The sequence below is a fragment of the Crinia signifera genome, chromosome 8 (assembly GCF_055691185.1).
Source record: "Crinia signifera chromosome 8, ASM5569118v1, whole genome shotgun sequence".
Taxonomy (NCBI): domain Eukaryota; kingdom Metazoa; phylum Chordata; class Amphibia; order Anura; family Myobatrachidae; genus Crinia; species Crinia signifera.
The window spans coordinates 89085181-89110742 of record NC_139224.1 but is presented as its reverse complement, the minus strand read 5'-3'; the positions used below and the strand labels follow the sequence as shown (position 1 = coordinate 89110742).

The following is a 25562-nucleotide window of genomic DNA, read 5'->3' as shown; positions in this document are numbered from 1 at the left end:
TCAGTAAGCCAATACAGTTAGGAAACTTTTTTATGAGCTTACCTGGTGAAAGAAATAGAAGAGGGCAAAAAAGTGCTTGTATCTTACCTACAGCCATACCACATTGGATAGGCCCAATCTCGCTTGACCTTGGAAGCTAAGCAGTATTGGGCCTGGTTAGTACTTGGGTGGGAGACCACATGGGAACACCAGGTGCTCTAGGTCTTTTCACATTACTGGCAAATTGTTTTTATTCTCTAGCTATTTAAATTGGAAACTTTTTCTTTTTATTGCCAGCACAGACATTTGGAAGAGGTCAAACAGACACAATAGCCATCACCTAAAGACTTACCACACTGTTTAGGCCCAATTCCAACTGCTTTTGGCAGCTAAACAGTGTAGAACCTCTTTAGTAGTTTAATTTAAGACCCCCTGCTGATATCATGTCCTGTAGGTCTTTTTACATTACCAACACATGATTTTTTTAGTAAGCCAATACAGTTAGGAAACTTTTTTATTAGCTTACCTGGTGATAGAAGTAGAAGAGGGCAAAAAAGTGCCTTTATCTCACCTACAGCCATACCACATTGGATAGGCCCAATCTCGCCTGATCTTGGAAGCTAAGCAGTGTTGGGCCTGGTTACTACTTGGGTGGGAGACCACATGGGAACACCAGGTGCTGTAGGTTTTTTCACATTACTGGCAAATTGTTTTTATTCTCTAGCTATTTAAATTGGAAACTTTTTCTTTTTATTGCCAGCACAGACATTTGGAAGATGTCAAACAGACACAATAGCCATCACCTAAAGACTTACCACACTGTTTAGGCCCAATTCCAACTGCTTTTGGCAGCTAAACAGTGTTGAGTCTCTTTATTAGTTTAATTTAAGACCCCCTGCTAATATAATGTCCTGTAGGTCTTTTTACATTACCAACACATGATTTTTTTCAGTAAGCCAATACAGTTAGGAAACTTTTTTATTAGCTTACCTGGTGATAGAAGTAGAAGAGGGCAAAAAAGTGCCTTTATCTCACCTACAGCCATACCACATTGGATAGGCCCAATCTCGCCTGATCTTGGATGCTAAGCAGTGTTGGGCCTGGTTAGTACTTGGGTGGGAGACCACATGGGAACACCAGGTGCTGCAGGTTTTTTCACATTACTGGCAAATTGTTTTTATTCTCTAGCTATTTAAATTGGAAACTTTTTCTTTTTATTGCCAGCACTGACATTTGGAAGAGGTCAAACAGACACAATAGCCATCATCTAAAGACTTACCACACTGTTTAGGCCCAATTCCAACTGCTTTTGGCATCTAAACAGTGTAGAGCCTCTTTAGTAGTTTAATTTAAGACCCCCTGCTAATATCATGTCCTGTAGGTCTTTTTACATTACCAACACATGATTTTTTTCAGTAAGCCAATACAGTTAGGAAACTTTTTTATGAGCTTACCTGGTGATAGAAGTAGAAGAGGGCAAAAAAGTGCTTGGATCTCACCTACAGCCATACCACATTGGATAGGCCCAATCTCGCCTGATCTTGGAAGCTAAGCAGTGTTGGGCCTGGTTAGTACTTGGGTGGGAGACCACATGGGAACACCAGGTGCTCTAGGTCTTTCCACATTACTGGCAAATTGTTTTTATTCTCTAGCTATTTAAATTGGAAACTTTTTCTTTTTATTGCCAGCACAGACATTTGGAAGAGGTCAAACAGACACAATAGCCATCACCTAAAGACTTACAACACTGTTTAGGCCCAATTCCAACTGCTTTTGGCAGCTAAACAGTGAAGAGCCTCTTTAGTAGTTTAATTTAAGACCCCCTGCTAATATCATGTCCTTTAGGTCTTTTTACATTACCAACACATGATTTTTTTAGTAAGCCAATACAGTTAGGAAACTTTTTTATTAGCTTACCTGGTGATAGAAGTAGAAGAGGGCAAAAAAGTGCTTGTAACTCACCTATAGAAATACCACATTGGATAGGCCCAATCTTGTCTGATCTTGGAAGCTAAGCAGTGTTGGGCTTGGTTAGTACTTGGGTGGGAGAACACATGGGGACACGAGGTGCTGTAGGTTTTTCACATTACTGGCAATTTTTTTTTATTCTCTAGCTATTTAAATTGGAAACTTTTTCTTTTTATTGCCAGCACAGACATTTGGAAGAGGTCAAACAGACACAATAGCCATCACCTAAAGACTTACGACACTGTTTAGGCCCAATTTCAAATGCTTTTGGCAGCTAAACAGTGTTGAGCCTCTTTAGTAGTTTAATTTAAGACCCCCTGCTAATATCATGTCCTGTAGGTCTTTTTACATTACCAACACATGATTTTTTTCAGTAAGCCAATACAGTTAGGAAACTTTTTTATTAGCTTACCTGGTGATAGAAGTAGAAGAGGGCAAAAAAGTGCCTGCATCTCACCTACAGCCATACCACATTGGATAGGCCCAATCTCGCCTGATCTTGGAAGCTAAGCAGTGTTGGGCCTGGTTAGTACTTGGGTGGGAGACCACATGGGAACACCAGGTGCTGTAGGTTTTTTCACATTACTGGCAAATTGTTTTTATTCTCTAGCTATTTAAATAGGAAACTTTTTCTTTTTATTGCCAGTACAGATATTTGGAAGAGGTAAAACAGACACAATAGCCATCACCTAAAGACTTACTACACTGTTTAGTCCCAATTTCAAATGCTTTTGGCAGCTAAACAGTGTTGAGCCTCTTTAGTAGTTTAATTTAAGACCCCCTGCTAATATCATGTCCTGTAGGTCTTTTTACATTACCAACACATGATTTTTTTCAGTAAGCCAATACAGTTAGGAAACTTTTTTATTAGCTTACCTGGTGATAGAAGTAGAAGAGGGCAAAAAAGTGCCTGTATTTCACCTACAGTCATACCACATTGGATAGGCCCAATCTTGTCTGATCTTGGAAGCTAAGCAGTGTTGGGCCTGGTTAGTACTTGGGTGGGAGACCACATGGGAACACCAGGTGCTCTAGGTCTTTTCACATTACTGGCAAATTGTTTTTATTCTCTAGCTATTTAAATTGGAAACTTTTTCTTTTTATTGCCAGCACAGACATTTGGAAGAGGTCAAACAGACACAATAGCCATCACCTAAAGACTTACCACACTGTTTAGGCCCAATTCCAACTGCTTTTGGCAGCTAAACAGTGTTGAGTCTCTTTAGTAGTTTAATTTAAGACCCCCTGCTAATATAATGTCCTGTAGGTCTTTTTACATTAGCAACACATGATTTTTTTCAGTAAGCCAATACAATTAGGAAACTTTTTTATTAGCTTACCTGGTGATAGAAGTAGAAGAGGGCAAAAAAGTGCCTGTATCTCACCTACAGCCATGCCACATTGGATAGGCCCAATCTCGTCTGATCTTGGAAGCTAAGCAGTGTTGGGCCTGGTTAGTACTTGGGTGGGAGACCACATGGGAACACCTGGTGCTGTAGGTTTTTTCACATTACTGGCAAATTGTTTTTATTCTCTAGCTATTTAAATTGGAAACTTTTTCTTTTTATTGCTAGTACAGACATTTGGAAGAGGTCAAACAGACACAATAGCCATCACCTAAGACTTACCACACTGTTTAGGCCCAATTCCAACTGCTTTTGGCAGCTAAACAGTGTTTAGCCTCTTTAGTAGTTTAATTTAAGACCCCCTGCTAATATCATGTCCTGTAGGTCTTTTTACATTACCAACACATGATTTTTTTCAGTAAGCCAATACAGTTAGGAAACTTTTTTATTAGCTTACCTGGTGATAGAAGTAGAAGAGGGCAAAAAAGTGCCTGTATCTCACCTACAGCCATACCACATTGGATAGGCCCAATCTCGCCTGATCTTGGAAGCTAAGCAGTATTGGGCCTGGTTAGTACTTGGGTGGGAGACCACATGGAAACTCCAGGTGCTGTAGGCTTTTTCACATTACTGGCAAATTGTTTTTATTCTCTAGCTATTTAAATTGGAAACTTTTTCTTTTTATTGCCAGTACAGATATTTGGAAGAGGTCAAACAGACACAATAGCCATCACCTAAAGACTTACCACACTGTTTAGGCCCAATTCCAACTGCTTTTGGCAGCTAAACAGTGTTGAGTCTCTTTAGTAGTTTAATTTAAGACCCCCTGCTAATATAATGTCCTGTAGGTCTTTTTACATTAGCAACACATGATTTTTTTCAGTAAGCCAATACAATTAGGAAACTTTTTTATTAGCTTACCTGGTGATAGAAGTAGAAGAGGGCAAAAAAGTGCCTGTATCTCACCTACAGCCATGCCACATTGGATAGGCCCAATCTCGTCTGATCTTGGAAGCTAAGCAGTGTTGGGCCTGGTTAGTACTTGGGTGGGAGACCACATGGGAACACCTTTTGCTGTAGGTTTTTTCACATTACTGGCAAATTGTTTTTATTCTCTAGCTATTTAAATTGGAAACTTTTTCTTTTTATTGCTAGTACAGACATTTGGAAGAGGTCAAACAGACACAATAGCCATCACCTAAAGACTTACCACACTGTTTAGGCCCAATTCCAACTGCTTTTGGCAGCTAAACAGTGTTTAGCCTCTTTAGTAGTTTAATTTAAGACCCCCTGCTAATATCATGTCCTGTAGGTCTTTTTACATTACCAACACATGATTTTTTTCAGTAAGCCAATACAGTTAGGAAACTTTTTTATTAGCTTACCTGGTGATAGAAGTAGAAGAGGGCAAAAAAGTGCCTGTATCTCACCTACAGCCATACCACATTGGATAGGCCCAATCTCGCCTGATCTTGGAAGCTAAGCAGTATTGGGCCTGGTTAGTACTTGGGTGGGAGACCACATGGAAACTCCAGGTGCTGTAGGTTTTTTCACATTACTGGCAAATTGTTTTTATTCTCTAGCTATTTAAATTGGAAACTTTTTCTTTTTATTGCCAGTACAGATATTTGGAAGAGGTCAAACAGACACAATAGCCATCACCTAAAGACTTACCACAATGTTTAGGCCCAATTTCAAATGCTTTTGGCAGCTAAACAGTGTTGAGCCTCTTTAGTAGTTTAATTTAAGACCCCCTGCTAATATCATGTCCTGTAGGTCTTTTTACATTACCAACACATGATTTTTTTCAGTAAGCCAATACAGTTAGGAAACTTTTTTATTAGCTTACCTGGTGATAGAAGTAGAAGAGGGCAAAAAAGTGCGTGAATCTCACCTACAGCCATACCACATTGGATAGGCCCAATCTCGCCTGATCTTGGAAGCTAAGCAGTGTTGGGCCTGGTTAGTACTTGGGTGGGAGACCACATGGGAACACCAGGTGCTGTAGGTTTTTTCACATTGCTGGCAAATTGTTTTTATTCTCTAGCTATTTAAATTGGAAACTTTTTCTTTTTATTGCCAGTACAGATATTTGGAAGAGGTCAAACAGACACAATAGCCATCACCTAAAGACTTACCACACTGTTAGGCCCAATTTCAAATGCTTTTGGCAGCTAAACAGTGTTGAGCCTCTTTAGTAGTTTAATTTAAGACCCCCTGCTAATATCATGTCCTGTAGGTCTTTTTACATTACCAACACATGATTTTTTTCAGTAAGCCAATACAGTTAGGAAACTTTTTTATTAGCTTACCTGGTGATAGAAGTAGAAGAGGGCAAAAAAGTGCCTGTATTTCACCTACAGCCATACCACATTGGATAGGCCCAATCTCGTCTGATCTTGGAAGCTAAGCAGTGTTGGGCCTGGTTAGTACTTGGGTGGGAGACCACATGGGAACACCAGGTGCTCTAGGTCTTTTCACATTACTGGCAAATTGTTTTTATTCTCTAGCTATTTAAATTGGAAACTTTTTCTTTTTATTGCCAGCACAGACATTTGGAAGAGGTCAAACAGACACAATAGCCATCACCTAAAGACTTACGACACTGTTTAGGCCGAATTCCAACTGATTTTGGCAGCTAAACAGTGTTGAGTCTCTTTAGTAGTTTAATTTAAGACCCCCTGCTAATATAATGTCCTGTAGGTCTTTTTACATTACCAACACATGATTTTTTTCAGTAAGCCAATACAGTTAGGAAACTTTTTAATTAGCTTACCTGGTGATAGAGGTAGAAGAGGGCAAAAAAGTGCCTGGATCTCACCTACAGCCATACCACATTGGATAGGCCCAATCTCGTCAGATCTTGGAAGCTAAGCAGTGTTGTGCCTGGTTAGTACTTGGGTGGGAGACCACATGGGAACACCAGGTGCTGTAGGTTTTTTCACATTACTGGCAAATTGTTTTTATTCTCTAGCTATTTAAATTGGAAACTTTTTATTTATATTGCCAGTACAGACATTTGGAAGAGGTCAAACAGACACAATAGCCATCACCTAAAAACTTACCACAATGTTTAGGCCCAATTCCAACTGCTTTTGGCAGCTAAACACTGTAGAGCCTCTTTAGTAGTTTAATTTAAGACCCCCTGCTAATATCATGTCCTGTAGGTCTTTTTACATTACCAACACATGATTTTTTTAGTAAGCCAATACAGTTAGGAAACTTTTTTATAAGCTTACCTGGTGATAGAAGTAGAAGAGGGCAAAAAAGTGCCTGTATCTCGCCTATAGACATACCACATTGGATAGGCCCAACCTTGTCTGATCTTGGAAGCTTAGCAGTGTTGGGCTTGGTTAGTACTTGGGTGGGAGACCACATGGGAACTCCAGGTGCTGTAGGTTTTTCACATTACTGGCAATTTATTTTTATTCTCTAGCTATTTAAATTGGAAACTTTTTCTTTTTATTGCCAGTACAGACATTTGGAAGAGGTCAAACAGACACAATAGCCATCACCTAAAGACTTACCACACTATTTAGGCCCAATTCCAACTGCTTTTGGCAGCTAAACAGTGTTGAGCCTCTTTAGTAGTTTAATTTAAGACCCCCTGCTAATATCATGTCCTGTAGGTCTTTTTACATTACCAACACATGATTTTTTTTCAGTAAGCCAATACAGTTAGGAAACTTTTTTATTAGCTTACCTGGTGATAGAAGTAGAAGAGGGCAAAAAAGTGACTGTATCTCACCTACAGCCATACCACATTGGATAGGCCCAATCTCGCCTGATCTTGGAAGCTAAGCAGTGTTGGGCCTGGTTAGTACTTGGGTGGGAGACCACATGGGAACACCTGGTACTGTAGGTTTTTTCACATTACTGGCAAATTGTTTTTATTCTCTAGCTATTTAAATTGGAAACTTTTTCTTATTATTGCCAGTACAGACATATGGAAGAGGTCAAACAGACACAATAGCCATCACCTAAAGACTTACCACACTGTTTAGGCCCAATTCCAAATGCTTTTGGCAGCTAAACAGTGTTGAGCCTCTTTAGTAGTTTAATTTAAGACCCCCTGCTAATATCATGTCCTGTAGGTCTTTTTACATTACCAACACATAATTTTTTTCAGTAAGCCAATACAGTTAGGAAAGTTTTTTATTAGCTTACCTGGTGATAAAAGTAGAAGAGGGCAAAAAAGTGCCTGTATTTCACATACGGCCATACCACATTGGATAGGCCCAATCTCGTCTGATCTTGGAAGCTAAGCAGTGTTGGGCCTGGTTAGTACTTGGGTGGGAGACCACAGGGGAACACCATGTGCTGTATGTTTTTTCACATTACTGGCAAATTGTTTTTATTCTCTAGCTATTTAAATTGGAAACTTTTTCTTTTTATTGCCAGTACAGACATTTGGAAGAGGTCAAACAGACACAATAGCCATCACCTAAAGACTTACCACACTGTTTAGGCCCAATTTCAACTGCTTTTGGCAGCTAAACAGTGTTGAGCCTCTTTAGTAGTTTAATTTAAGACCCCCTGCTAATATCATGTCCTGTAGGTCTTTTTACATTACCAACACATGATTTTTTTCAGTAAGCCAATACAGTTAGGAAACTTTTTTATTAGCTTACCTGGTGATAGAAGTAGAAGAGGGCAAAAAAGTGCCTGCATCTCACCTACAGCCATACCACATTGGATAGGCCCAATCTCGCCTGATCTTGGATGCTAAGCAGTGTTGGGCCTGGTTAGTACTTGTGTGGGAGACCACATGGGAACTCCAGGTGCTGTAGGTTTTTTCACATTACTGGCAAATTGTTTTTATTCTCTAGCTATTTAAATTGGAAACTTTTTCTTTTTATTGCCAGTACAGATATTTGGAAGAGGTCAAACAGACACAATAGCCATCACCTAAAGACTTACTACAATGTTTAGGCCCAATTTCAAATGCTTTTGGCAGCTAAACAGTGTTGAGCCTCTTTAGTAGTTTAATTTAAGACCCCCTGCTAATATCATGTCCTGTAGGTCTTTTTAGATTACCAACACATTAATTTTTTTCAGTAAGCCAATACAGTTAGGAAACTTTTTTATTAGCTTACCTGGTGATAGAAGTAGAAGAAGGCAAAAAAGTGCCTGTATCTCGCCTATAGACATACCACATTGGATAGGCCCAATCTCGCCTGATCTTGGAAGCTAAGCAGTGTTGGGCCTGGTTAGTACTTGGATGGGAGACCACATTGGAACACCAGGTGCTGTAGGTTTTTTCACATTACTGGCAAATTGTTTTTATTCTCTAGCTATTTAAATTGGAAACTTTTTCTTTTTATTGCCAGTACAGATATTTGGAAGAGGTCAAACAGACACAATAGCCATCACCTAAAGACTTACTACAATGTTTAGGCCCAATTTCAAATGCTTTTGGCAGCTAAACAGTGTTGAGCCTCTTTAGTAGTTTAATTTAAGACCCCCTGCTAATCTCATGTCCTGTAGGTCTTTTTACATTACCAACACATGATTTTTTTCAGTAAGCCAATACAGTTAGGAAACTTTTTTATTAGCTTACCTGGTGATAGAAGTAGAAGAGGGCAAAAAAGTGCCTGAATCTCACCTACAGCCATACCACATTGGATAGGCCCAATCTCGCCTGATCTTGGAAGCTAAGCAGTGTTGGGCCTGGTTAGTACTTGGGTGAGAGACCACATGGGAACACCAGGTGCTGTAGGTTTTTTCACATTACTGGCAAATTGTTTTTATTCTCTAGCTATTTAAATTGGAAACTTTTTCTTTTTATTGCCAGTACAGATCTTTGGAAGAGGTCAAACAGACACAATAGCCATCACCTAAAGACTTACCACACTGTTTAGTCCCAATTTCAAATGCTTTTGGCAGCTAAACAGTGTTGAGCCTCTTTAGTAGTTTAATTTAAGACCCCCTGCTAATATCATGTCCTGTAGGTCTTTTTACATTACCAACACATGATTTTTTTCAGTAAGCCAATACAGTTAGGAAACTTTTTTATTAGCTTACCTGGTGATAGAAGTAGAAGAGGGCAAAAAAGTGCCTGTATTTCACCTACAGCCATTCCACATTGGATAGGCCCAATCTCGTCTGATCTTGGAAGCTAAGCATTGTTGGGCCTTGTTAGTACTTGGGTGGGAGACCACATGGGAACACCAGGTGCTCTAGGTCTTTTCACATTAATGGCAAATTGTTTTTATTCTCTAGCTATTTAAATTGGAAACTTTTTCTTTTTATTGCCAGCACAGACATTTGGAAGAGGTCAAACAGACACAATAGCCATCACCTAAAGACTTACCACACTGTTTAGGCCCAATTCCAACTGCTTTTGGCAGCTAAACAGTGTTGAGTCTCTTTAGTAGTTTAATTTAAGACCCCCTGCTAATATAATGTCCTGTAGGTCTTTTTACATTACCAACACATGATTTTTTTCAGTAAGCCAATACAGTTAGGAAACTTTTTTATTAGCTTACCTGGTGATAGAGGTAGAAGAGGGCAAAAAAGTGCCTGGATCTCACCTACAGCCATACCACATTGGATAGGCCCAATCTCGTCTGATCTTGGAAGCTAAGCAGTGTTGTGCCTGGTTAGTACTTGGGTGGGAGACCACATGGGAACACCAGGTGCTGTAGGTTTTTTCACATTACTGGCAAATTGTTTTTATTCTCTAGCTATTTAAATTGGAAACTTTTTATTTATATTGCCAGTACAGACATTTGGAAGAGGTCAAACAGACACAATAGCCATCACCTAAAAACTTACCACACTGTTTAGGCCCAATTCCAACTTCTTTTGGCAGCTAAACAGTGTAGAGCCTCTTTAGTAGTTTAATTTAAGACCCCCTGCTAATATCATGTCCTGTAGGTCTTTTTACATTACCAATACATGATTTTTTTCAGTAAGCCAATACAGTTAGGAAACTTTTTTATTAGCTTACCTGGTGATAGAAGTAGAAGAGGGCAAAAAAGTGCCTATATCTCACCTACAGCCATACCACATTGGATAGGCCCAATCTCATCTGATCTTGGAAGCTAAGTAGTGTTGGGACTGGTTAGTACTTGGGTGGGAGACCACATGGGAACACCTGGTGCTGTAGGTCTTTTCACATTACTGGCAAATTGTTTTTATTCTCTAGCTATTTAAATCGTAAACTTTTTCTTTTTATTGCCAGCACAGACATTTGGAAGAGGTCAAACAGACACAATAGCCATCACCAAAAGACTTACCACACTGTTTAGGCCCAATTCCAACTGCTTTTGGCAGCTAAACAGTGTTGAGCCTCTTTAGTAGATTAACTTAAGACACCCTGCTAATATCATGTCCTGTAAGTCTTTTTACATTACCAACACATGATTTTTTTCAGTAAGCCAATACAGTTAGGAAACTTTTTTATTAGCTTACCTGGTGATAGAAGTAGAAGAGGGCAAAAAAGTGCCTTTATCTCACCTACAGCCATACCACATTGGATAGGCCCAATCTCGTCTGATCTTGGGAGCTAAGCAGTGTTGGGCCTGGTTACTACTTGGGTGGGAGACCACAGGAGAACACCAGGTGCTGTATGTTTTTTCACATTACTGGCAAATTGTTTTTATTCTCTAGCTATTTAAATTGGAAACTTTTTCTTTTTATTGCCAATACAGACATTTGGAAGAGGTCAAACAGACACAATAGCCATCACCTAAAGACTTACCACACTGTTTAGGCCCAATTCCAACTGCTTTTGGCAGCTAAACAGTGTTGAGCCTCTTTAGTAGTTTAATTTAAGACCCCCTGCTAATATCATGTCCTGTAGGTCTTTTTACATTACCAACACATGATTTTTTTCAGTAAGCCAAAACAGTTAGGAAACTTTTTTATTAGCTTACCTGGTGACAGAAGTAGAAGAGGGCAAAAAAGTGCCTGTATCTCACCTACAGCCATACCACATTGGATAGGCCCAATCTCGCCTGATCTTGGAAGCTAAGCAGTGTTGGGCCTGGTTAGTACTTGGGTGGGAGACCACATGGGAACTCCAGGTGCTGTAGGTTTTTTCACATTACTGGCAAATTGTTTTTATTCTCTAGCTATTTAAATTGGAAACTTTTTCTTTTTATTGCCAGTACAGACATTTGGAAGAGGTCAAACAGACACAATAGCCATCACCTAAAGACTTACCACACTGTTTAGGCCCAATTCCAAATGCTTTTGGCAACTAAACAGTGTTGAGCCTCTTTAGTAGTTTAATTTAAGACCCCCTGCTAATATCATGTCCTGTAGGTCTTTTTACATTACCAACACATAATTTTTTTCAGTAAGCCAATACAGTTAGGAAAGTTTTTTATTAGCTTACCTGGTGATAAAAGTAGAAGAGGGCAAAAAAGTGCCTGTATTTCACATACGGCCATACCACATTGGATAGGCCCAATCTCGTCTGATCTTGGAAGCTAAGCAGTGTTGTGCCTGGTTAGTACTTGGGTGGGAGACCACAGGGGAACACCATGTGCTGTATGTTTTTTCACATTACTGGCAAATTGTTTTTATTCTCTAGCTATTTAAATTGGAAACTTTTTCTTTTTATTGCCAGTACAGACATTTGGAAGAGGTCAAACAGACACAATAGCCATCACCTAAAGACTTACCACACTGTTTAGGCCCAATTTCAACTGCTTTTGGCAGCTAAACAGTGTTGAGCGTCTTTAGTAGTTTAATTTAAGACCCCCTGCTAATATCATGTCCTGTAGGTCTTTTTACATTACCAACACATGATTTTTTTTAGTAAGCCAATACAGTTAGGAAACTTTTTTATTAGCTTACCTGGTGATAGAAGTAGAAGAGGGCAAAAAAGTGCCTGTATCTCACCTACAGCCATACCACATTGGATAGGCCCAATCTCGCCTGATCTTGGATGCTAATCAGTGTTGGGCCTGGTTAGTACTTGGGTGGGAGACCACATGGGAACTCCAGGTGCTGTAGGTTTTTTCACATTACTGGCAAATTGTTTTTATTCTCTAGCTATTTAAATTGGAAACTTTTTCTTTTTATTGCCAGTACAGATATTTGGAAGAGGTCAAACAGACACAATAGCCATCACCTAAAGACTTACTACAATGTTTAGGCCCAATTTCAAATGCTTTTGGCAGCTAAACAGTGTTGAGCCTCTTTAGTAGTTTAATTTAAGACCCCCTGCTAATATCATGTCCTGTAGGTCTTTTTAGATTACCAACACATTAATTTTTTTCAGTAAGCCAATACAGTTAGGAAACTTTTTTATTAGCTTACCTGGTGATAGAAGTAGAAGAAGGCAAAAAAGTGCCTGTATCTCGCCTATAGACATACCACATTGGATAGGCCCAATCTCGCCTGATCTTGGAAGCTAAGCAGTGTTGGGCCTGGTTAGTACTTGGGTGGGAGACCACATGGGAACACCAGGTGCTGTAGGTTTTTTCACATTACTGGCAAATTGTTTTTATTCTCTAGCTATTTAAATTGGAAACTTTTTCTTTTTATTGCCAGTACAGATATTTGGAAGAGGTCAAACAGACACAATAGCCATCACCTAAAGACTTACTACAATGTTTAGGCCCAATTTCAAATGCTTTTGGCAGCTAAACAGTGTTGAGCCTCTTTAGTAGTTTAATTTAAGACCCCCTGCTAATCTCATGTCCTGTAGGTCTTTTTACATTACCAACACATGATTTTTTTCAGTAAGCCAATACAGTTAGGAAACTTTTTTATTAGCTTACCTGGTGATAGAAGTAGAAGAGGGCAAAAAAGTGCCTGAATCTCACCTACAGCCATACCACATTGGATAGGCCCAATCTCGCCTGATCTTGGAAGCTAAGCAGTGTTGGGCCTGGTTAGTACTTGGGTGAGAGACCACATGGGAACACCAGGTGCTGTAGGTTTTTTCACATTACTGGCAAATTGTTTTTATTCTCTAGCTATTTAAATTGGAAACTTTTTCTTTTTATTGCCAGTACAGATATTTGGAAGAGGTCAAACAGACACAATAGCCATCACCTAAAGACTTACCACAATGTTTAGGCCCAATTTCAAATGCTTTTGGCAGCTAAACAGTGTTGAGCCTCTTTAGTAGTTTAATTTAAGACCCCCTGCTAATATCATGTCCTGTAGGTCTTTTTACATTACCAACACATGATTTTTTTCAGTAAGCCAATACAGTTAGGAAACTTTTTTATTAGCTTACCTGGTGATAGAAGTAGAAGAGGGCAAAAAAGTGCCTGAATCTCACCTACAGCCATACCACATTGGATAGGCCAAATCTCGCCTGATCTTGGAAGCTAAGCAGTGTTGGGCCTGGTTAGTACTTGGGTGGGAGACCACATGGGAACACCAGGTGCTGTAGGTTTTTTCACATTACTGGCAAATTGTTTTTATTCTCTAGCTATTTAAATTGGAAACTTTTTCTTTTTATTGCCAGTACAGATATTTGGAAGAGGTCAAACAGACACAATAGCCATCACCTAAAGACTTACCACACTGTTTAGGCCCAATTTCAAATGCTTTTGGCAGCTAAACAGTGTTGAGCCTCTTTAGTAGTTTAATTTAAGACCCCCTGCTAATATCATGTCCTGTAGGTCTTTTTACATTACCAACACATGATTTTTTTCAGTAAGCCAATACAGTTAGGAAACTTTTTTATTAGCTTACCTGGTGATAGAAGTAGAAGAGGGCAAAAAAGTGCCTGTATTTCACCTACAGCCATTCCACATTGGATAGGCCCAATCTCGTCTGATCTTGGAAGCTAAGCATTGTTGGGCCTTGTTAGTACTTGGGTGGGAGACCACATGGGAACACCAGGTGCTCTAGGCCTTTTCACATTACTGGCAAATTGTTTTTATTCTCTAGCTATTTAAATTGGAAACTTTTTCTTTTTATTGCCAGCACAGACATTTGGAAGAGGTCAAACAGACACAATAGCCATCACCTAAAGACTTACCACACTGTTTAGGCCCAATTCCAACTGCTTTTGGCAGCTAAACAGTGTTGAGTCTCTTTAGTAGTTTAATTTAAGACCCCCTGCTAATATAATGTCCTGTAGGTCTTTTTACATTACCAACACATGATTTTTTTCAGTAAGCCAATACAGTTAGGAAACTTTTTTATTAGCTTACCTGGTGATAGAGGTAGAAGAGGGCAAAAAAGTGCCTGGATCTCACCTACAGCCATACCACATTGGATAGGCCCAATCTTGTCTGATCTTGGAAGCTAAGCAGTATTGTGCCTGGTTAGTACTTGGGTGGGAGACCACATGGGAACACCAGGTGCTGTAGGTTTTTTCACATTACTGGCAAATTGTTTTTATTCTCTAGCTATTTAAATTGGAAACTTTTTATTTATATTGCCAGTACAGACATTTGGAAGAGGTCAAACAGACACAATAGCCATCACCTAAAAACTTACCACACTGTTTAGGCCCAATTCCAACTTCTTTTGGCAGCGAAACAGTGTAGAGCCTCTTTAGTAGTTTAATTTAAGACCCCCTGCTAATATCATGTCCTGTAGGTCTTTTTACATTACCAACACATGATTTTTTTCAGTAAGCCAATACAGTTAGGAAACTTTTTTATTAGCTTACCTGGTGATAGAAGTAGAAGAGGGCAAAAAAGTGCCTATATCTCACCTACAGACATACCACATTGGATATGCCCAATCTCATCTGATCTTGGAAGCTAAGTAGTGTTGGGACTGGTTAGTACTTGGGTGGGAGACCACATGGGAACACCTGGTGCTGTAGGTCTTTTCACATTACTGGCAAATTGTTTTTATTCTCTAGCTATTTAAATCGTAAACTTTTTCTTTTTATTGCCAGCACAGACATTTGGAAGAGGTCAAACAGACACAATAGCCATCACCAAAAGACTTACCACACTGTTTAGGCCCAATTCCAACTGCTTTTGGCAGCTAAACAGTGTTGAGCCTCTTTAGTAGATTAACTTAAGACACCCTGCTAATATCATGTCCTGTAAGTCTTTTTACATTACCAACACATGATTTTTTTCAGTAAGCCAATACAGTTAGGAAACTTTTTTATTAGCTTACCTGGTGATAGAAGTAGAAGAGGGCAAAAAAGTGCCTTTATCTCACCTACAGCCATACCACATTGGATAGGCCCAATCTCGTCTGATCTTGGGAGCTAAGCAGTGTTGGGCCTGGTTACTACTTGGGTGGGAGACCACAGGAGAACACCAGGTGCTGTATGTTTTTTCACATTACTGGCAAATTGTTTTTATTCTCTAGCTATTTAAATTGGAAACTTTTTCTTTTTATTGCCAGTACAGACATTTGGAAGAGGTCAAACAGACACAATAGCCATCACCTAAAGACTTACCACACTGTTTAGGCCCAATTCCAACTGCTTTTGGCAGCTAAACAGTGTTGAGCCTCTTTAGTAGTTTAATTTAAGACCCCCTGCTAATATCATGTCCTGTAGGTCTTTTTACATTACCAACACATGATTTTTTTCAGTAAGCCAAAACAGTTAGGAAACTTTTTTATTAGCTTACCTGGTGACAGAAGTAGAAGAGGGCAAAAAAGTGCCTGTATCTCACCTACAGCCATACCACATTGGATAGGCCCAATCTCGCCTGATCTTGGAAGCTAAGCAGTGTTGTGCCTGGTTAGTACTTGGGTGGGAGACCACATGGGAACTCCAGGTGCTGTAGGTTTTTTCACATTACTGGCAAATTGTTTTTATTCTCTAGCTATTTAAATTGGAAACTTTTTCTTTTTATTGCCAGTACAGACATTTGGAAGAGGTCAAACAGACACAATAGCCATCACCTAAAGACTTACCACACTGTTTAGGCCCAATTCCAAATGCTTTTGGCAACTAAACAGTGTTGAGCCTCTTTAGTAGTTTAATTTAAGACCCCCTGCTAATATCATGTCCTGTAGGTCTTTTTACATTACCAACACATAATTTTTTTCAGTAAGCCAATACAATTAGGAAACTTTTTTATTAGCTTACCTGGTGATAGAAGTAGATGAGGGCAAAAAAGTGCCTGTATTTCACCTACAGCCATACCACATTGGATAGGCCCAATCTCGTCTGATCGTGGAAGCTAAGCAGTGTTGGGCCTGGTTAGTACTTGGGTGGGAGACCACATGGGAGCACCAGGTGCTGTATGTCTTTTCACATTACTGGCAAATTGTTTTTATTCTCTAGCTATTTAAATCGTAAACTTTTTCTTTTTATTGCCAGCACAGACATTTGGAAGAGGTCAAACAGACACAATAGCCATGACCTAAAGACTTACCACACTGTTTAGGCCCAATTCCAACTGCTTTTGGCAGCTAAACAGTGTTGAGCCTCTTTAGTAGTTTAATTTAAGACCCCCTGCTAATATCATGTCCTGTAGGTCTTTTTAGATTACCGACACATTAATTTTTTTCAGTAAGCCAATACAGTTAGGAAACTTTTTTATTAGCTTACCTGGTGATAGAAGTAGAAGAGGGCAAAAAAGTGCCTGTATCTCACCTACAGCCATACGACATTGGATAGGCCCAATCTCGTCTGATCTTGGAAGCTAAGCAGTGTTGGGACTGGTTAGTACTTGGGTGGGAGACCACATGGGAACACCAGGTGCTGTAGGTTTTTTCACATTACTGGCAAATTGTTTTTATTCTCTAGCTATTTAAATCATAAACTTTTTCTTTTTATTGCCAGCACAGACATTTGGAAGAGGTCAAACAGACACAATAGCCATCACCTAAAGACTTACCACACTGTTTAGGCCCAATTCCAACTGCTTTTGGCAGCTAAACAGTGTTGAGCCTCTTTAGTAGTTTAATTTAAGACCCCCTGCTAATATCATGTCCTGTAAGTCTTTTTACATTACCAACACATGATTTTTTTCAGTAAGCCAATACAGTTAGGAAACTTTTTTATTAGCTTACCTGGTGATAGAAGTAGAAGCGGGCAAAAAAGTGCATGTAACTCACCTACATCCATACCAAATTGGACAGGCCCAATCTTGTCTGATCTACAAAGCTAAGCAGTGTTGGGACTGGTTAGTACTTGGGTGGGAGACCACATGGGAACACCAGGTGCTGTAGGTCTTTTCACATTACTGGCAAATTGTTTTTATTCTCTAGCTATTTAAATTGGAAACTTTTTCTTTTTATTGCCAGCACAGACATTTGGAAGAGGTCAAACAGACACAATAGCCATGACCTAAAGACTTACCACACTGTTTAGGCCCAATTCCAACTGCGTTTGGCAGCTAAACTGTGTTGAGCCTCTTTAGTAGTTTAATTTAAGACCCCCTGCTAATATCATGTCCTGTAAGTCTTTTTACATTACCAACACATGATTTTTTTCAGTAAGCCAATACAGTTAGGAAACTTTTTTATTAGCTTACCTGGTGATAGAAGTAGAAGAGGGCAAAAAAGTTCCTGTAACTCACCTACATCCATACCAAATTGGATAGGCCCAATCTTGTCTGATCTTCAAAGCTAAGCAGTGTTGGGCCTGGTTAGTACTTGTGTGGGAGACCACATGGGAACACCAGGTGCTGCAGGTTTTTTCACATTACTGGCAAATTGTTTTTATTCTCTAGCTATTTAAATTGGAAACTTTTTCTTTTTATTGCCAGCACTGACATTTGGAAGAGGTCAAACAGACACAATAGCCATCACCTAAAGACTTACCACACTGTTTAGGCCCAATTCCAACTGCTTTTGGCAGCTAAACAGTGTTGAGTCTCTTTAGTAGTTTAATTTAAGACCCCCTGCTAATATAATGTCCTGTAGGTCTTTTTACATTACCAACACATGATTTTTTTCAGTAAGCCAATACAGTTAGGAAACTTTTTTATTAGCTTACCTGGTGATAGAGGTAGAAGAGGGCAAAAAAGTGCCTGTATCTCACCTACAGCCATACCACATTGGATAGGCCCAATCTCGTCTGATCTTGGAAGCTAAGCAGTGTTGGGCCTGGTTAGTACTTGGGTGGGAGACCACATGGGAACACCAGGTGCTCTATGTTTTTTCACATTACTGGCAAATTGTTTTTATTCTCTAGCTATTTAAATTGGAAACTTTTTCTTTTTATTGCCAGTACAGACCTTTGGAAGAGGTCAAACAGACACAATAGCCATCACCTAAAGACTTACCACACTGTTTAGGCCCAATTCCAACTGCTTTTGGCAGCTAAACAGTGTTGAGCCTCTTTAGTAGTTTATTTTAAGACCCCCTGCTAATATCATGTCCTGTAGGTCTTTTTACATTACCAACACATGATTTTTTTCAGTAAGCCAATACAGTTAGGAAACTTTTTTATTAGCTTACCTGGTGATAGAAGTAGAAGAGGGCAAAAAAGTGACTGTATCTCACCTACAGCCATACCACATTGGATAGGCCCAATCTCGCCTGATCTTGGAAGCTAAGCAGTGTTGGGCCTGGTTAGTACTTGGGTGGGAGACCACATGGAAACTCCAGGTGCTGTAGGTTTTTTCACATTACCGGCAAATTGTTTTTATTCTCTAGCTATTTAAATTGGAAACTTTTTCTTTTTATTGCCAGTACAGATATTTGGAAGAGGTCAAACAGACACAATAGCCATCACCTAAAGACTTACTACAATGTTTAGGCCCAATTTCAAATGCTTTTGGCAGCTAAACAGTGTTGAGCCTCTTTAGTAGTTTAATTTAAGACCCCCTGCTAATCTCATGTCCTGTAGGTCTTTTTACATTACCAACACATGATTTTTTTCAGTAAGCCAATACAGTTAGGAAACTTTTTTATTAGCTTACCTGGTGATAGAAGTAGAAGAGGGCAAAAAAGTGCCTGAATCTCACCTACAGCCATACCACATTGGATAGGCCCAATCTCGCCTGATCTTGGAAGCTAAGCAGTGTTGGGCCTGGTTAGTACTTGGGTGGGAGACCACATGGGAACACCAGGTGCTGTAGGTTTTTTCACATTACTGGCAAATTGTTTTTATTCTCTAGCTATTTAAATTGGAAACTTTTCCTTTTTTTGCCAGTACAGATATTTGGAAGAGGTCAAACAGACACAATAGCCATCACCTAAAGACTTACCACAATGTTTAGGCCCAATTTCAAATGCTTTTGGCAGCTAAACAGTGTAGAGCCTCTTTAGTAGTTTAATTTAAGACCCCCTGCTAATATCATGTCCTGTAGGTCTTTTTACATTACCAACACATGATTTTTTTCAGTAAGCCAATACAGTTAGGAAACTTTTTTATTAGCTTACCTGGTGATAGAAGTAGAAGAGGGCAAAAAAGTGCCTGAATCTCACCTACAGCCATACCACATTGGATAGGCCCAATCTCGCCTGATCTTGGAAGCTAAGCAGTGTTGGGCCTGGTTAGTACTTGGGTGGGAGACCACATGGAAACTCCAGGTGCTGTAGGTTTTTTCACATTACCGGCAAATTGTTTTTATTCTCTAGCTATTTAAATTGGAAACTTTTTCTTTTTATTGCCAGTACAGATATTTGGAAGAGGTCAAACAGACACAATAGCCATCACCTAAAGACTTACTACAATGTTTAGGCCCAATTTCAAATGCTTTTGGCAGCTAAACAGTGTTGAGCCTCTTTAGTAGTTTAATTTAAGACCCCCTGCTAATCTCATGTCCTGTAGGTCTTTTTACATTACCAACACATGATTTTTTTCAGTAAGCCAATACAGTTAGGAAACTTTTTTATTAGCTTACCTGGTGATAGAAGTAGAAGAGGGCAAAAAAGTGCCTGAATCTCACCTACAGCCATACCACATTGGATAGGCCCAATCTCGCCTGATCTTGGAAGCTAAGCAGTGTTGGGCCTGGTTAGTACTTGGGTGGGAGACCACATGGGAACACCAGGTGCTGTAGGTTTTTTCACATTACTGGCAAATTGTTTTTATTCTCTAGCTATTTAAATTGGAAACTTTTCCTTTTTTTGCCAGTACAGATATTTGGAAGAGGTCAAACAGACACAATAGCCATCACCTAAAGACTTACCACAATGTTTAGGCCCAATTTCAAATGCTTTTGGCAGCTAAACAGTGTAGAGCCTCTTTAGTAGTTTAATTTAAGACCCCCTGCTAATATCATGTCCTGTAGGTCTTTTTACATTACCAACACATGATTTTTTTCAGTAAGCCAATACAGTTAGGAAACTTTTTTATTAGCTTACCTGGTGATAGAAGTAGAAGAGGGCAAAAAAGTGACTGTATCTCACCTACAGCCATACCACATTGGATAGGCCCAATCTCGCCTGATCTTGGAAGCTAAGCAGTGTTGGGCCTGGTTAGTACTTGGGTGGGAGACCACATGGAAACTCCAGGTGCTGTAGGTTTTTTCACATTACCGGCAAATTGTTTTTATTCTCTAGCTATTTAAATTGGAAACTTTTTCTTTTTATTGCCAGTACAGATATTTGGAAGAGGTCAAACAGACACAATAGCCATCACCTAAAGACTTACTACAATGTTTAGGCCCAATTTCAAATGCTTTTGGCAGCTAAACAGTGTTGAGCCTCTTTAGTAGTTTAATTTAAGACCCCCTGCTAATCTCATGTCCTGTAGGTCTTTTTACATTACCAACACATGATTTTTTTCAGTAAGCCAATACAGTTAGGAAACTTTTTTATTAGCTTACCTGGTGATAGAAGTAGAAGAGGGCAAAAAAGTGCCTGAATCTCACCTACAGCCATACCACATTGGATAGGCCCAATCTCGCCTGATCTTGGAAGCTAAGCAGTGTTGGGCCTGGTTAGTACTTGGGTGGGAGACCACATGGGAACACCAGGTGCTGTAGGTTTTTTCACATTACTGGCAAATTGTTTTTATTCTCTAGCTATTTAAATTGGAAACTTTTCCTTTTTTTGCCAGTACAGATATTTGGAAGAGGTCAAACAGACACAATAGCCATCACCTAAAGACTTACCACAATGTTTAGGCCCAATTTCAAATGCTTTTGGCAGCTAAACAGTGTAGAGCCTCTTTAGTAGTTTAATTTAAGACCCCCTGCTAATATCATGTCCTGTAGGTCTTTTTACATTACCAACACATGATTTTTTTCAGTAAGCCAATACAGTTAGGAAACTTTTTTATTAGCTTACCTGGTGATAGAAGTAGAAGAGGGCAAAAAAGTGACTGTATCTCACCTACAGCCATACCACATTGGATAGGCCCAATCTCGCCTGATCTTGGAAGCTAAGCAGTGTTGGGCCTGGTTAGTACTTGGGTGGGAGACCACATGGAGACTCCAGGTGCTGTAGGTTTTTTCACATTACCGGCAAATTGTTTTTATTCTCTAGCTATTTAAATTGGAAACTTTTTCTTTTTATTGCCAGTACAGATATTTGGAAGAGGTCAAACAGACACAATAGCCATCACCTAAAGACTTACTACAATGTTTAGGCCCAATTCCAACTGCTTTTGGCAGCTAAACAGTGTTGAGCCTCTTTAGTAGTTTAATTTAAGACCCCCTGCTAATCTCATGTCCTGTAGGTCTTTTTACATTACCAACACATGATTTTTTTCAGTAAGCCAATACAGTTAGGAAACTTTTTTATTAGCTTACCTGGTGATAGAAGTAGAAGAGGGCAAAAAAGTGCCTGAATCTCACCTACAGCCATACCACATTGGATAGGCCCAATCTCGCCTGATCTTGGAAGCTAAGCAGTGTTGGGCCTGGTTAGTACTTGGGTGGGAGACCACATGGGAACACCAGGTGCTGTAGGTTTTTTCACATTACTGGCAAATTGTTTTTATTCTCTAGCTATTTAAATTGGAAACTTTTCCTTTTTTTGCCAGTACAGATATTTGGAAGAGGTCAAACAGACACAATAGCCATCACCTAAAGACTTACCACAATGTTTAGGCCCAATTTCAAATGCTTTTGGCAGCTAAACAGTGTAGAGCCTCTTTAGTAGTTTAATTTAAGACCCCCTGCTAATATCATGTCCTGTAGGTCTTTTTACATTACCAACACATGATTTTTTTCAGTAAGCCAATACAGTTAGGAAACTTTTTTATTAGCTTACCTGGTGATAGAAGTAGAAGAGGGCAAAAAAGTGCCTGAATCTCACCTACAGCCATACCACATTGGATAGGCCAAATCTCGCCTGATCTTGGAAGCTAAGCATTGTTGGGCCTTGTTAGTACTTGGGTGGGAGACCACATGGGAACACCAGGTGCTCTAGGTCTTTTCACATTACTGGCAAATTGTTTTTATTCTCTAGCTATTTAAATTGGAAACTTTTTCTTTTTATTGCCAGCACAGACATTTGGAAGAGGTCAAACAGACACAATAGCCATCACCTAAAGACTTACCACACTGTTTAGGCCCAATTCCAACTGCTTTTGGCAGCTAAACAGTGTTGAGTCTCTTTAGTAGTTTAATTTAAGACCCCCTGCTAATATAATGTCCTGTAGGTCTTTTTACATTACCAACACATGATTTTTTTCAGTAAGCCAATACAGTTAGGAAACTTTTTTATTAGCTTACCTGGTGATAGAGGTAGAAGAGGGCAAAAAAGTGCCTGGATCTCACCTACAGCCATACCACATTGGATAGGCCCAATCTGGTCTGATCTTGGAAGCTAAGCAGTGTTGTGCCTGGTTAGTACTTGGGTGGGAGACCACATGGGAACACCAGGTGCTGTAGGTTTTTTCACATTACTGGCAAATTGTTTTTATTCTCTAGCTATTTAAATTGGAAACTTTTTATTTATATTGCCAGTACAGACATTTGGAAGAGGTCAAACAGACACAATAGCCATCACCTAAAAACTTACCACACTGTTTAGGCCCAATTCCAACTTCTTTTGGCAGCTAAACAGTGTAGAGCCTCTTTAGTAGCTTAATTTAAGACCCCCTGCTAATATCATGTCCTGTAGGTCTATTTACATTACCAACACATGATTTTTTTCAGTAAGCCAATACAATTAGGAAACTTTTTTATTAGCTTACCTGGTGATAGAAGTAGAAGAGGGCAAAAAAGTGCCCGTATCTCACCTACAGCCATACCACATTGGATAGGCCCAATCTCGTCTCATCTTGGAAGCTAAGCAGTGTTGGGCCTGGTTAGTACTTGGGTGGGAGACCACATGGGAACACCAGGTGCTCTATGTTTTTTCACATTACTGGCAAATTGTTTTTATTCTCTAGCTATTTAAATTGGAAACTTTTTCTTTTTATTGCCAGTACAGACCTTTGGAAGAGGTCAAACAGACACAATAGCCATCACCTAAAGACTTACCACACTGTTTAGGCCCAATTCCAACTGCTTTTGGCAGCTAAACAGTGTTGAGCCTCTTTAGTAGTTTAATTTAAGACCCCCTGCTAATATCATGTCCTGTAGGTCTTTTTACATTACCAACACATGATTTTTTTCAGTAAGCCAATACAGTTAGGAAACTTTTTTATTAGCTTACCTGGTGATAGAAGTAGAAGAGGGCAAAAAAGTGACTGTATCTCACCTACAGCCATATCACATTGGATAGGCCCAATCTCGCCTGATCTTGGAAGCTAAGCAGTGTTGGGTCTGGTTAGTACTTGGGTGGGAGACCACATGGAAACTCCAGGTGCTGTAGGTTTTTTCACATTACTGGCAAATTGTTTTTATTCTCTAGCTATTTAAATTGGAAACTTTTTCTTTTTATTGCCAGTACAGATATTTGGAAGAGGTCAAACAGACACAATAGCCATCACCTAAAGACTTACTACAATGTTTAGGCCCAATTTCAAATGCTTTTGGCAGCTAAACAGTGTTGAGCCTCTTTAGTAGTTTAATTTAAGACCCCCTGCTAATCTCATGTCCTGTAGGTCTTTTTACATTACCAACACATGATTTTTTTCAGTAAGCCAATACAGTTAGGAAACTTTTTTATTAGCTTACCTGGTGATAGAAGTAGAAGAGGGCAAAAAAGTGCCTGAATCTCACCTACAGCCATACCACATTGGATAGGCCCAATCTCGCCTGATCTTGGAAGCTAAGCAGTGTTGGGCCTGGTTAGTACTTGGGTGGGAGACCACATGGGAACACCAGGTGCTGTAGGTTTTTTCACATTACTGGCAAATTGTTTTTATTCTCTAGCTATTTAAATTGGAAACTTTTTCTTTTTATTGCCAGTACAGATATTTGGAAGAGGTCAAACAGACACAATAGCCATCACCTAAAGACTTACTACAATGTTTATGCCCAATTTCAAATGCTTTTGGCAGCTAAACAGTGTTGAGCCTCTTTAGTAGTTTAATTTAAGACCCCCTGCTAATCTCATGTCCTGTAGGTCTTTTTACATTACCAACACATGATTTTTTTCAGTAAGCCAATACAGTTAGGAAACTTTTTTATTAGCTTACCTGGTGATAGAAGTAGAAGAGGGCAAAAAAGTGCCTGAATCTCACTTACAGCCATACCACATTGGATAGGCCAAATCTCGCCTGATCTTGGAAGCTAAGCAGTGTTGGGCCTGGTTAGTACTTGGGTCGGAGACCACATGGGAACACCAGGTGCTGTAGGTTTTTTCACATTACTGGCAAATTGTTTTTATTCTCTAGCTATTTAAATTGGAAACTTTTTCTTTTTATTGCCAGTACAGATATTTGGAAGAGGTCAAACAGACACAATAACCATCACCTAAAGACTTACCACACTGTTTAGGCCCAATTTCAAATGCTTTTGGCAGCTAAACAGTGTTGAGCCTCTTTAGTAGTTTAATTTAAGACCCCCTGCTAATATCATGTCCTGTAGGTCTTTTTACATTACCAACACATGATTTTTTTCAGTAAGCCAATACAGTTAGGAAACTTTTTTATTAGCTTACCTGGTGATAGAAGTAGAAGAGGGCAAAAAAGTGCCTGTGTTTCACCTACAGCCATTCCACATTGGATAGGCCCAATCTCGTCTGATCTTGGAAGCTAAGCATTGTTGGGCCTTGTTAGTACTTGGGTGGGAGACCACATGGGAACACCAGGTGCTCTAGGTCTTTTCACATTACTGGCAAATTGTTTTTATTCTCTAGCTATTTAAATTGGAAACTTTTTCTTTTTATTGCCAGCACAGACATTTGGAAGAGGTCAAACAGACACAATAGCCATCACCTAAAGACTTACCACACTGTTTAGGCCCAATTCCAACTGCTTTTGGCAGCTAAACAGTGTTGAGTCTCTTTAGTAGTTTAATTTAAGACCCCCTGCTAATATAATGTCCTGTAGGTCTTTTTACATTACCAACACATGATTTTTTTCAGTAAGCCAATACAGTTAGGAAACTTTTTTATTAGCTTACCTGGTGA

The 25562-nt window shown here is 39.5% G+C and overlaps 20 non-coding genes and 35 pseudogenes across 20 annotated transcripts; all 55 read left to right on the top strand.

Annotated features, from left to right (window-relative positions):
* The first annotated feature begins 85 nt into the window (after positions 1-85).
* LOC146029011 (5S ribosomal RNA) lies at positions 86-204 on the top strand (annotated as a pseudogene).
* A 344-nt stretch (positions 205-548) lies between these two features.
* LOC146027679 (5S ribosomal RNA) lies at positions 549-667 on the top strand. The gene has a single exon (XR_014455068.1). It is a non-coding gene; the product is annotated as a 5S ribosomal RNA (ribosomal RNA).
* A 345-nt stretch (positions 668-1012) lies between these two features.
* On the top strand, positions 1013-1131 carry LOC146028326 (5S ribosomal RNA; annotated as a pseudogene).
* A 345-nt stretch (positions 1132-1476) lies between these two features.
* On the top strand, positions 1477-1595 carry LOC146027939 (5S ribosomal RNA; annotated as a pseudogene).
* Positions 1596-1939: 344 nt separating this feature from the next.
* On the top strand, positions 1940-2058 carry LOC146029782 (5S ribosomal RNA; annotated as a pseudogene).
* A 344-nt stretch (positions 2059-2402) lies between these two features.
* On the top strand, positions 2403-2521 carry LOC146034220 (5S ribosomal RNA). The gene has a single exon (XR_014459627.1). It is a non-coding gene; the product is annotated as a 5S ribosomal RNA (ribosomal RNA).
* A 345-nt stretch (positions 2522-2866) lies between these two features.
* Positions 2867-2985, top strand: LOC146028245 (5S ribosomal RNA; annotated as a pseudogene).
* A 345-nt stretch (positions 2986-3330) lies between these two features.
* LOC146033699 (5S ribosomal RNA) lies at positions 3331-3449 on the top strand. The gene has a single exon (XR_014459107.1). It is a non-coding gene; the product is annotated as a 5S ribosomal RNA (ribosomal RNA).
* A 344-nt stretch (positions 3450-3793) lies between these two features.
* On the top strand, positions 3794-3912 carry LOC146028825 (5S ribosomal RNA; annotated as a pseudogene).
* A 345-nt stretch (positions 3913-4257) lies between these two features.
* Positions 4258-4376, top strand: LOC146028591 (5S ribosomal RNA; annotated as a pseudogene).
* Positions 4377-4721: 345 nt separating this feature from the next.
* Positions 4722-4840, top strand: LOC146028470 (5S ribosomal RNA; annotated as a pseudogene).
* A 345-nt stretch (positions 4841-5185) lies between these two features.
* On the top strand, positions 5186-5304 carry LOC146034219 (5S ribosomal RNA). The gene has a single exon (XR_014459626.1). It is a non-coding gene; the product is annotated as a 5S ribosomal RNA (ribosomal RNA).
* A 344-nt stretch (positions 5305-5648) lies between these two features.
* Positions 5649-5767, top strand: LOC146034806 (5S ribosomal RNA). The gene has a single exon (XR_014460210.1). It is a non-coding gene; the product is annotated as a 5S ribosomal RNA (ribosomal RNA).
* Positions 5768-6112: 345 nt separating this feature from the next.
* Positions 6113-6231, top strand: LOC146034749 (5S ribosomal RNA). The gene has a single exon (XR_014460153.1). It is a non-coding gene; the product is annotated as a 5S ribosomal RNA (ribosomal RNA).
* Positions 6232-6575: 344 nt separating this feature from the next.
* LOC146029580 (5S ribosomal RNA) lies at positions 6576-6694 on the top strand (annotated as a pseudogene).
* A 345-nt stretch (positions 6695-7039) lies between these two features.
* LOC146035169 (5S ribosomal RNA) lies at positions 7040-7158 on the top strand. The gene has a single exon (XR_014460573.1). It is a non-coding gene; the product is annotated as a 5S ribosomal RNA (ribosomal RNA).
* A 345-nt stretch (positions 7159-7503) lies between these two features.
* On the top strand, positions 7504-7622 carry LOC146027581 (5S ribosomal RNA). Its single transcript, XR_014454976.1, has one exon. It is a non-coding gene; the product is annotated as a 5S ribosomal RNA (ribosomal RNA).
* A 345-nt stretch (positions 7623-7967) lies between these two features.
* LOC146028190 (5S ribosomal RNA) lies at positions 7968-8086 on the top strand (annotated as a pseudogene).
* Positions 8087-8432: 346 nt separating this feature from the next.
* On the top strand, positions 8433-8551 carry LOC146028669 (5S ribosomal RNA; annotated as a pseudogene).
* A 345-nt stretch (positions 8552-8896) lies between these two features.
* On the top strand, positions 8897-9015 carry LOC146027833 (5S ribosomal RNA; annotated as a pseudogene).
* Positions 9016-9360: 345 nt separating this feature from the next.
* On the top strand, positions 9361-9479 carry LOC146028842 (5S ribosomal RNA; annotated as a pseudogene).
* Positions 9480-9824: 345 nt separating this feature from the next.
* On the top strand, positions 9825-9943 carry LOC146034845 (5S ribosomal RNA). Its single transcript, XR_014460248.1, has one exon. It is a non-coding gene; the product is annotated as a 5S ribosomal RNA (ribosomal RNA).
* Positions 9944-10288: 345 nt separating this feature from the next.
* Positions 10289-10407, top strand: LOC146027474 (5S ribosomal RNA). The gene has a single exon (XR_014454874.1). It is a non-coding gene; the product is annotated as a 5S ribosomal RNA (ribosomal RNA).
* Positions 10408-10752: 345 nt separating this feature from the next.
* LOC146028691 (5S ribosomal RNA) lies at positions 10753-10871 on the top strand (annotated as a pseudogene).
* A 345-nt stretch (positions 10872-11216) lies between these two features.
* Positions 11217-11335, top strand: LOC146034374 (5S ribosomal RNA). The gene has a single exon (XR_014459781.1). It is a non-coding gene; the product is annotated as a 5S ribosomal RNA (ribosomal RNA).
* Positions 11336-11680: 345 nt separating this feature from the next.
* LOC146028585 (5S ribosomal RNA) lies at positions 11681-11799 on the top strand (annotated as a pseudogene).
* Positions 11800-12144: 345 nt separating this feature from the next.
* On the top strand, positions 12145-12263 carry LOC146028254 (5S ribosomal RNA; annotated as a pseudogene).
* A 346-nt stretch (positions 12264-12609) lies between these two features.
* LOC146028366 (5S ribosomal RNA) lies at positions 12610-12728 on the top strand (annotated as a pseudogene).
* A 345-nt stretch (positions 12729-13073) lies between these two features.
* Positions 13074-13192, top strand: LOC146027831 (5S ribosomal RNA; annotated as a pseudogene).
* Positions 13193-13537: 345 nt separating this feature from the next.
* Positions 13538-13656, top strand: LOC146027714 (5S ribosomal RNA). Its single transcript, XR_014455101.1, has one exon. It is a non-coding gene; the product is annotated as a 5S ribosomal RNA (ribosomal RNA).
* Positions 13657-14001: 345 nt separating this feature from the next.
* LOC146029125 (5S ribosomal RNA) lies at positions 14002-14120 on the top strand (annotated as a pseudogene).
* A 345-nt stretch (positions 14121-14465) lies between these two features.
* On the top strand, positions 14466-14584 carry LOC146028658 (5S ribosomal RNA; annotated as a pseudogene).
* Positions 14585-14929: 345 nt separating this feature from the next.
* LOC146027757 (5S ribosomal RNA) lies at positions 14930-15048 on the top strand (annotated as a pseudogene).
* A 345-nt stretch (positions 15049-15393) lies between these two features.
* Positions 15394-15512, top strand: LOC146028690 (5S ribosomal RNA; annotated as a pseudogene).
* Positions 15513-15857: 345 nt separating this feature from the next.
* Positions 15858-15976, top strand: LOC146028055 (5S ribosomal RNA; annotated as a pseudogene).
* Positions 15977-16321: 345 nt separating this feature from the next.
* Positions 16322-16440, top strand: LOC146027999 (5S ribosomal RNA; annotated as a pseudogene).
* A 346-nt stretch (positions 16441-16786) lies between these two features.
* LOC146028325 (5S ribosomal RNA) lies at positions 16787-16905 on the top strand (annotated as a pseudogene).
* Positions 16906-17250: 345 nt separating this feature from the next.
* LOC146029819 (5S ribosomal RNA) lies at positions 17251-17369 on the top strand (annotated as a pseudogene).
* A 345-nt stretch (positions 17370-17714) lies between these two features.
* Positions 17715-17833, top strand: LOC146029736 (5S ribosomal RNA; annotated as a pseudogene).
* Positions 17834-18178: 345 nt separating this feature from the next.
* Positions 18179-18297, top strand: LOC146027882 (5S ribosomal RNA; annotated as a pseudogene).
* Positions 18298-18642: 345 nt separating this feature from the next.
* LOC146027675 (5S ribosomal RNA) lies at positions 18643-18761 on the top strand. Its single transcript, XR_014455064.1, has one exon. It is a non-coding gene; the product is annotated as a 5S ribosomal RNA (ribosomal RNA).
* A 345-nt stretch (positions 18762-19106) lies between these two features.
* Positions 19107-19225, top strand: LOC146034218 (5S ribosomal RNA). The gene has a single exon (XR_014459624.1). It is a non-coding gene; the product is annotated as a 5S ribosomal RNA (ribosomal RNA).
* Positions 19226-19569: 344 nt separating this feature from the next.
* Positions 19570-19688, top strand: LOC146027674 (5S ribosomal RNA). Its single transcript, XR_014455063.1, has one exon. It is a non-coding gene; the product is annotated as a 5S ribosomal RNA (ribosomal RNA).
* Positions 19689-20033: 345 nt separating this feature from the next.
* Positions 20034-20152, top strand: LOC146034217 (5S ribosomal RNA). The gene has a single exon (XR_014459623.1). It is a non-coding gene; the product is annotated as a 5S ribosomal RNA (ribosomal RNA).
* A 344-nt stretch (positions 20153-20496) lies between these two features.
* Positions 20497-20615, top strand: LOC146027673 (5S ribosomal RNA). Its single transcript, XR_014455062.1, has one exon. It is a non-coding gene; the product is annotated as a 5S ribosomal RNA (ribosomal RNA).
* Positions 20616-20960: 345 nt separating this feature from the next.
* LOC146034216 (5S ribosomal RNA) lies at positions 20961-21079 on the top strand. The gene has a single exon (XR_014459622.1). It is a non-coding gene; the product is annotated as a 5S ribosomal RNA (ribosomal RNA).
* Positions 21080-21423: 344 nt separating this feature from the next.
* Positions 21424-21542, top strand: LOC146028524 (5S ribosomal RNA; annotated as a pseudogene).
* Positions 21543-21887: 345 nt separating this feature from the next.
* LOC146034215 (5S ribosomal RNA) lies at positions 21888-22006 on the top strand. Its single transcript, XR_014459621.1, has one exon. It is a non-coding gene; the product is annotated as a 5S ribosomal RNA (ribosomal RNA).
* A 344-nt stretch (positions 22007-22350) lies between these two features.
* On the top strand, positions 22351-22469 carry LOC146029407 (5S ribosomal RNA; annotated as a pseudogene).
* Positions 22470-22814: 345 nt separating this feature from the next.
* LOC146028200 (5S ribosomal RNA) lies at positions 22815-22933 on the top strand (annotated as a pseudogene).
* Positions 22934-23278: 345 nt separating this feature from the next.
* LOC146029162 (5S ribosomal RNA) lies at positions 23279-23397 on the top strand (annotated as a pseudogene).
* A 345-nt stretch (positions 23398-23742) lies between these two features.
* Positions 23743-23861, top strand: LOC146028804 (5S ribosomal RNA; annotated as a pseudogene).
* A 345-nt stretch (positions 23862-24206) lies between these two features.
* On the top strand, positions 24207-24325 carry LOC146034214 (5S ribosomal RNA). Its single transcript, XR_014459620.1, has one exon. It is a non-coding gene; the product is annotated as a 5S ribosomal RNA (ribosomal RNA).
* A 345-nt stretch (positions 24326-24670) lies between these two features.
* On the top strand, positions 24671-24789 carry LOC146029106 (5S ribosomal RNA; annotated as a pseudogene).
* A 345-nt stretch (positions 24790-25134) lies between these two features.
* LOC146028841 (5S ribosomal RNA) lies at positions 25135-25253 on the top strand (annotated as a pseudogene).
* The last annotated feature ends 309 nt before the right edge of the window (positions 25254-25562 follow it).